The following is an 8,871-nucleotide window of genomic DNA, read 5'->3' on the forward strand; positions in this document are numbered from 1 at the left end:
CTTAGCAAGAAAAATGATTTGAGGACAGAAATCTTTTAAATCAATTTTTAGTCTTTAAATGACTCCAGGCCTCTCCCCACGTTTTGACAAACGGCTTTGGCGTCTTACCCACATCCGTTTATTTGACCTCCTTTTTCCATCAACTACCAAAATGAAAACTCTGCTGCGAGAGAGGGAGCAATTTTAAACATCTCATAGCAATGAGGCAGAACATGCTATAGCCATCAAGTTTTAGTTGTTCATTCTATTTATTGAAAAAGGCCTGTAGCCTGATTTCTTTTATGCGAGTACATTTGAGCAAGCAAAGTTTATAGAGATGACTTATCTCATTACATTAGAAGAGTGATTTGCTATCTCAGCATCTATAAGCAATTTTATCAGACATTTCTGGATGAAGAAAAGCTTTTGTAAATATATGCGAAAGACACAATTTCATCAAGCATTAAATTGGAGGTGCCCTGGAAAAAAATATTACATTTGTGCATTCAATTAGCTTGATTGTGGCTGAATTTTGTCCACGGAAGGCAGCATTTCTGCAGAAAAACAGAAGCATTCCCTGTGTCAGCAGGTTTCCGAAAACAGAAAAGCACACTTTCCCCTTTGCAAGTCCTCTTTTGCATTTGTGCTGGTCCCAGCTCTGCGTCCCTAATCAGGCTGCTCAGTCTTGTTCTCCACAGTAGAGGGTAAGGGGCGAGGGAACCAGAAGCCACTGTATTTAGGCCTAAGGAAATCCAAACCCAGCAATTCCAACTTTACATAGCCTGCGTTTGGTCTAAAAGCTAGGTGAGCTCTGGGCAAAGTTGGGGCTGAGGCAATGGAGGATGGTTCCGTACCGGTAAGCTTTCTTGGACCCCTGAAACCACAGTAAAGAAAAGAGCTAAGCTTTGGTTTTGTTTGTTGTTGTTGTTTTTTAAATATATCTTTATTGATTTCAGAGAGAGGAAGGGAGAGGGAGAGAGATGGAAACGTCGATGATGAGAGAGTCATTAATTGTCTGCCTCCTGCACGCCTCCCACCGGGGATGGAGCCCAAAACCCAGGCATGTGCCCTGAAGGGGAATTGAACCTCGATCTCCTGGATGAAGGTCGATGCTCAACTGCTGAGCCACGCTGGTCGGGCTGAGCTAAGTTTTTAGGATGACCATGAGCCCACCCATCTCCTCTGCTTTGCTGTTCTGTTTAGTTGAACCATCAGCTTTCTATTAAGCAACAAACCAGAAAAGACATTAACTCAATGGAACCTGACTGTGGGGGTGGCTGTTATTTTTAAACACTGGGGGAGGACAAATTAGGACTTTTTCAGCTATAATCCATTGTAGCCTAAGGCTATCATTTCTAAAGATTAATTCAAGGATTGACAAGGAATTTGGATCAGGAGTAGAGAAATGTTTCAAACAAGGTTTAGGTTTCTATGTCAGGGAGGTTGCCAGATTTCAGATTTTACCGTGGATTCTTAAGCTTTGAAGAACCATCTTGGTCTTAATGGATGGCCTTTGTCCTAATAGCTATGAACTCATGTATGACTAGGAAGATTTTTAAAATCTAGAGTTGAGCAGGTAATATAGGACCTCAGTGATTCACTTACTCATTCACTGATGTATGAATTTACTCAATAGGCAGGCCTACTATGTGCTGGTCCCTGAACTAAGCACTGGGGAGTTTGAAGCAAAACAAGGCAACACTGACCACGTAGAAAGATAAGGACTGTGATCAAGGAGGGCAGAGGTGAGGTGCCTCAGGGTCCAGAGTACCTGATTCTCGCCCAGGATGAGGCATCTGGAAGGTTTCTGCAAGAGGCAGTACTTAAAGCAGAATTTTTATTTTTGTATTTTTTTCTGACGTGCGAGAGGAATACATAATTATTGTAGAAAGCTGGAAAACACAGTAAACTATGAAGAGGAAAATCTGAATCACCTGGAACTCCAAACAGAACCAATCGCTGTTAACAGTTTGTCAGGTGGACCTGTTTGAGAATTAGCTCTTGTCTCCTTGGCAGTCAGCTCAGCGGGAAGAATGGGAGGCAGTTTTCTTCCCCCCTCCTCCAGAGGAAAGGCCGAGCTGAAAGTGGGGCTGCCTTTTCCCCACAGGAGAGGTAAGTGGCTCTTGATTTTCCAAAGTCTAGTTCAAGAAGAAGGCCTGGATTGTCCCAGAGAGGAAGAAGCGAGTCAACTCTCCCTGGGACAGCTGGGTTTCCAGAAGCCGAGCGGGCGGTGCCCAGGTGACGGGCCGGTGCCCAGCCTCCGTGCAGTGCCCGAGCGCCCTCGGATGGGGACCGCCAGGTGCTTGCAGGGAACCAACGTGTGCGGGGGTTCTGCATGGGAGTTCTTCCATCAGTCTCCCCCAGGAACTAATGCCAGCTGTGTGGCCTCCTCGCGGGATGTGTGGTGCAGGGGCTGGTGCAGGCCGCGGAGGGCCGAGCTGCGCGCAAGGCGGCCGCCTGGGGCGGGGCGGGGCGGGGCGGCGGGCGGGAGGACTGCGGGTGGGCCGCCCGGGCGCTGCGCGGGGCTCCCCGGGCCGACGCGGCCCCGCGGGCTTGTCTGCTCCGGGCAGCGGGTTCACAGGCGCGCAGCGCGCAGGACACTCCCGGCAGAGGGCCCGCGTCCTGACAAAGCCCACGGGGGCCGGCGGGCGGCCAGGAGCGCGCGTGGCCCGGCGCCCTCCGGGGGAGCCCAGCGCCGCTGCCCCCGCGGCCCCGCCTCCCGCGCCGCCGCCCGCGAGCCGCGCGCGCCCCGGGGGTGCAGGCCAGGGGCCCGGGCCGCGGGGGGCTCCGCTCCGTCCCGCCCAGCAGGCGGCGCCCCTGCGGCTGCCCGGGTGGGAGGCTAAGGACGCGCGGCGCTCAGTGGAGACTGAGTGCAAGTAGCACGTGCAACCAGAGGAGCCGGATGAGGGGGGGCCTTCGCACCCTTGCGATGCCGTTGATCATGGAATCTGGCCCAGACGTCAGAGGCGTTTGAGGCTCCCGGTCAGGAAGGGGTCACCCCGACACAGGCGTGTTTCCCGTGAACCCCGCTTCGCGCCCGGGGGTGCCACTGACGCGGAAGCTTTCCCCGGAGCCTCCCGGGCCTGCGCCCTGTGCGCCTGCCCTGTGCGCTGGGAACAATAGCTTCTGCCTTGGGACGCTGCTGTCGGATTCAACGGCATCATTCGCGTCGCGTCCCTGGCATGGTCCTTGGTGTAGAAGAAACATTTAGTACGTCAGATAAATGCATCCCGTGTACAATCAGATGGATGGTATAGAAATAAGTCATATGGTACGGTGTCGTTGGAGAGGGGCCCACGGGGACCTGGGAGACACTCTTTGCACTGTGGGGTTTGCATAGGGTCGTGGACAGCAGTTTCGGGGTCTCGTGTGACTGGTCCTTCTATGGCCTGCTTCCAAAGGTTGGGAATTGGGCCTCCTCGGTTCTCTTGGCTTTCTCTCTTGTCAGACAGCCTGGGAGGTGCCTCCTGCCTCCTTCCTTCCTGCCTGTCTGCATCACAAGACCTGACTTTGTAGGCCCCTTAGGGAAGTGTTTGGATCTTGGTGTGGGTGTCCTTGATTTTATTTCAGAGCTAACATCATCTTCTTGGCAGTGAGACAGGATTTTTTCTCCCTTTTTCTTTTTTAAGTTTCTATTAACTGTGAACCATATCAAGTTGGTAAATAGATGTAGGCTGATTATGGGTAGGAAATAAGGTTTCATGATGGCCATTCCCTCCTGTTTTTGAAAATCTTTAATTTGATAACCTAGCACAGTTACTTTAGGGAGAGGAGTTAAAGGCTCACTTGCTAGAACCATATGACGGTCACTGCAATGAAATGATGGTAGTAAAAACTGTAGGAAATATCAAGCCCCCTAGATTCAGGGGAGTTTGGGTTCCACAAGATCAGGAGACGCGGGAAAGGCCGGGAAACCCACGGTGCACGGTTTCTATTCCTTTTGGACATGTTAAACCAGCACGGGGAGTCTTACTAGTAGGCAGTGCTTCTTACACTTGTCCCTATAGCCAAGTCCTGGCAAGATGCTTCTGGAGGCATCTCAGAATAATGATCCATTTCCCATTTATTATATAAACCAGGACCGGTTTATTGATGGAAAATTTTATAGTCATATGTGTACACCTCTATGCCCCAAAAACTTAAGCATAAAATATTTCTAGGAAAGGACATGTACAGTGCTGGTCTTTTTTTCTTTCTTTTTTTTAAAAAATATATCTTTATTGACTTCAGAGAGAGGAAGGGGAAAAAGATAGAAACATCAATGATGAGAGACTCATTGATCGGCTGCCTCCTGCACGCCCCCCACTGGGGATCGAGCCAGCAACCCGGGCTTGTGCCCTGACGGGGAATCGAACCACGATCTCCTGGATCGTAAACAGAGGCTTAGCTGCTGAGCCACACCTGGCTGAGCAGTGCTGGTCTTTTCTTTCTTCTTTCTTTTTTTAAAAAATATATCTTTATTGATTTCAGAGAGAGGAAAGGAGAGGGAGAGAAAGAGAGATAGAAACATCAATGATGAGAGGGTCATTGATCAGCTGCCCAGCCCGCAACCCAGGCATGTGCCCTGACCGGGAATCGAACCCGGATCGCCTGGATCCTAGGTCGACGCTTAACCGCTGAGCCACGCCCAGCTGAGCAGTGCTGGTCTTTTCTGCACCTCTCTGACCTTTCCTGGAGGCTGGCCCTTGCTGAGAAGGAGACCTTACACAAGCAGCCTCCCCTGTTAGCCTAATAACATATAAGGAGGTTTGCTAGGGGGAGCTAACCTTTTCTGGGCATAAGGCCTGGTTGTCTTTTAATCTTCTCCGTCTTCCCCTCCATTCCAGGACTGGAACATGGAGCAGAGATGAGTGGAGAATGCCCACTGCATGCATATTGAAGGAGAGGCGTGGAGGGATTTCGGGGAGAAGACGGGGAGGGAAGGAGCAAATGAAAAGGCAGAGAGGAAGGAGGCACAGCGCAGGGCGGAGAGAAGGGACTAAGGGCTCCTTTGTGTGGGCTGAGCCCAGCAGTCAGATTGAGCAGATTAGAGAAGAAACCCCCCAATTTCTCCCACTAGAAAGGCTTTCTATTAGTTATAATATATCGCTTGAACCTGGAGTAAATACCTGCTTGAATATTTTTTCTGTAACTGATTTTTTCTGGAACTGCTTGATGGGATATGAGTAAGACTTTATTATTCCCTCATCCACGTGAAGTCCAACCTATCAATTTTTCTTTCACAGACTAGGCTATTGGTGTTGTATTTTAAAACTCATCAACAACCCAGGGTCATACAGATTTTCTGTTCTCTTCAAGAAGTTTTTAAAGTTTTCCATTTTACATTTAGGACTACCGTCCCTTCTGAGTTAATTTTTGTGTAAGGTGTCATGTCTGTGTCTAGGTTCATCTTTTTCGCATATGAACATTCAATTGTTCCAGCACCGTATGTTGGAAAGTCACCATTTATTTTTTTATTAGCCCAATATTTCTTTTCAGTTTGTGGAACTAGAGTGCTCTGGACACAAGCTTTGAGAACTCCAGCCCAGTCCCTGAGGTCTCCTCATAACCTCCGTGTACTGTTTTCACTCACCCATCTTTCTGCCCAGTCAGATGTTACCAGCTGCCTACTAAATGGAAGTACAAAGACTTTTTCCCCCCAGTAGCACAGGAGAGGAACTGCTGTTATGTGTGTGTGCATACCTGTGTGCAAAACCGACAAAGACGGTAAAGTCCCTTCAGAAGGGGAATTTGCGGAGGAAGGGGCATTGGTTGGAGAGCTTCTACTTTAACCTTGAAGATAGAAAATTCTTAATACAAGAGAATCTAAGGAGCAAACTTTTTAGACAGAATTTACCTTTTAGGAAAAGTACAGAATTACACAGTGCCCAGGCACACACACACACACACACACACACACACACACACACACACACACACACACACACAGCCTTTCTCCCAAGGCCTGGGAGAGTCAGGCAGGAGCTCCCCATGTTACATGCCTAGTCCTCAGGGAAGTCGGGGACACATTTTCATAACTGTGATGAATGTCACAGCATTAAACACGATAGTATATTCAATCAGCTACATATTTCACAACCCCATCTATTCTGGACTGTGTGAAAATCACTACCGTTTTTGTTTGTTTGTTTGCTTGCAATGAATTAAAATTAAAGAATAATAACAAACAAAGCCCAAAGCAAGTAGAAGAAAGAAAATAATAAAGATCAGAGCAGAAATAAACAAAATAGAGTAAAAAAACCCAAACAGTATAAAAGATCAATGAAACCAAGAGCTGGTTCTTTGAAAAGATATCTAAGATCAATAAACCTTTAACTATACTCACTAAGAAGATAAGAGAGAAGACACAAATAAACAAAATCAGAAGTGAAACAGGAGAAGCTGCCCTGGTGGGCGTGGCTCAGTGGTTAGAGTGTCAGCTCACCGAAGGGTCACAGGTTTGATTTCTGATCATGGTCACATACCTGGGTTGCAGGCCTCTCTCCTCCCATTCGTCCTTCCACTCTCTCTAAGAATCAAAGGAAAAATATCCTCGGGTAAGGATTAACAAAAAAAAAGAAAAAGAAAGACTAGAAGTAATAATCGATAACAAAGAAATACAAAGGACGGTAAGAATATATTATGAACAACTATATGCCAACAAATTAGGCAATCTGGACAAAATGGAAATTCCTAGAAACATAATCTTCCAAAACTGAATCAGGAAGAATCAGAAAATCTGGACAGGCAGATTACAACTAGTGAAGTAGTAATCAAAAATTCCCAACAAACAAAAGTCCTGGACTGGATGGCTTCACAAGAGAATTTTTACCAAACACTCAGAGAACTAATACCTATTCTTCTCAACCTATTCCAAAAAATTCCAGAGGAGGGAAAACTCCCAAACTCATTTCACGAGGCCAGAATTATCCTAATTCCAAAAACAGATAAAGAAAGTTATAGGCCAGTATCCCCGATGAACATACATGCTAAAATCCTTAACAAAAATTAGCAAACCAGATCCAGCAGTACATTAAAAAGATGGTACACCATGATCAAGTGGGATTTATTCTGGGGATGCAAAGTTGGTACAATATCTGCAAATGAATAAATATGATACACCACATAAACACAATGATGGATTAAAATCACATGATCACATCAACAGATGCAGAAAAAGCATTTGATAAAACCCATTTATGATAAAAACTCTCAGCAAAGTGGGAATAGAGGGAACATACCTCAACGTAATAAAGGCCATGTATGACAGACCCAAAGCCAATATCATACTCAATGCACAAAAACCAAAAGTGGTTCCCTTAAAATTGGAAACAAGACAGGGATGTCTGCTTTCACCACTCTTATTCTACATAGTACTGGAAGTCCTGCCCACAGCAGTCAGACAGGAAGAAGAAATAAAAGGCATCCAAATTAGAAAAGAAGAGTAAAACTGTCATTATTTGCTGATGACGTGATATTGTATATAGAGAACCCTGAAGATTCCACCAAAAACCAGCAACAACCTACCAGAATTGATAAATGAATTCAGTAAAGTAGCAGGATACAAAATAAATATCCAGAAGTCAGTTGCATTTTTATACACCAATAATGAACTATCAGAAAGGGAAACTAAGAAAGCAATCCCATTTACAATTGCATCAAAACATATTGATGCAACCACTATGGAAAATAGCATGGAGTTACTTCAAAAAGTTAAAAATGAAACTGCCTTATGACCCAGCTATTTTACTTCTGGGAGTATGTCCCCTGAAACACTGATTTGAAAGAATATATGCAACCCTATGTTTATTGCAGCATTATTTACAATAGCCAAGGTTTGGAAGCAACCCAAGTGTCCATCAGCAGATGAGTGGATAATAAAGCTGCGGTACTTTTACACAATGGAATACTACTAGGCCTAGAAAAGGAAGGAAATGTTACCCTTTGGGACAGCATGGAGGGATCTGGCGAGCATAATGCTAAGTAAAATAAGCTAGTCAGAGAAAGACAAGTAACACATTATCTCACTCTTTTGTGGAACCTAATGAACCTAATAAACTAACAAAATAGAAACATAGAGAACAGACTGACAGCTGCCAGAGGGGAGGAGATTATGGCACTGGGTGAAAAGGGTGAAGAGATTATACAAAACAAATAAACAAACAACAAAAAAACCCCTCATAGACACTGACAACGGTATGGTGATTACCAGAGGGAAAAGAGGCTGGGGGAGGTGGAAGAGGGTATATGAGGGGATACATGGTGATGGAAGGAGACTTGACTTGGGGTGGTGAACCCAATACAGTACACAGATGATGTGTTGTAGAACTGTACACCTAAAACCTATATAATTTTATTGTCACCCAGTAAATTCAATGAAAAGTAAAAAAGGAAATAAAAAGAAAAAAAAAATAAGTGCATTCCTAAACCAAAAAAATTAGTTAAAAATAAAAAGAATAGTGCCATCTTGTGGGCTTCTCTATTACTACCACAACCACATGGGATCTTAGTGGAAGTCCATCAACCAGAGGATCTTTCTGCCTGTGTGCACATCTGCATGGATCAGCTGAAGGCAACTGATCTCAGACTCTCTCCAGTTCTTTTAGCCTACAATGAATATATTTATGGGCTTTTATTTTTACAAATGACTGAAAGGTACATCCTAATAACACATAAAGTCAGTCATGGAGGGTTACTAATATTGGCATTTATAATAAAAAATGGCACATTATCAGTTCCTTTATGTATTCTAATTCTATTTTGTACAAGCCCTACAAGCCTAAGTGTAATGGGAGTCCCAGAAATTTCCAGGGAGGGTGTTTTATATTTAGTATTATATTGAGTTTGTTTGTGGTTTTCAATTGTTGCTAGTCTTGTCTTAAAGAATATAGTTGTTGTTTATCATTGTGAGGA

This window comes from Miniopterus natalensis, chromosome 1, assembly GCF_054644295.1.
Source record: "Miniopterus natalensis isolate mMinNat1 chromosome 1, mMinNat1.hap1, whole genome shotgun sequence".
Lineage (NCBI taxonomy): Eukaryota > Metazoa > Chordata > Mammalia > Chiroptera > Miniopteridae > Miniopterus > Miniopterus natalensis.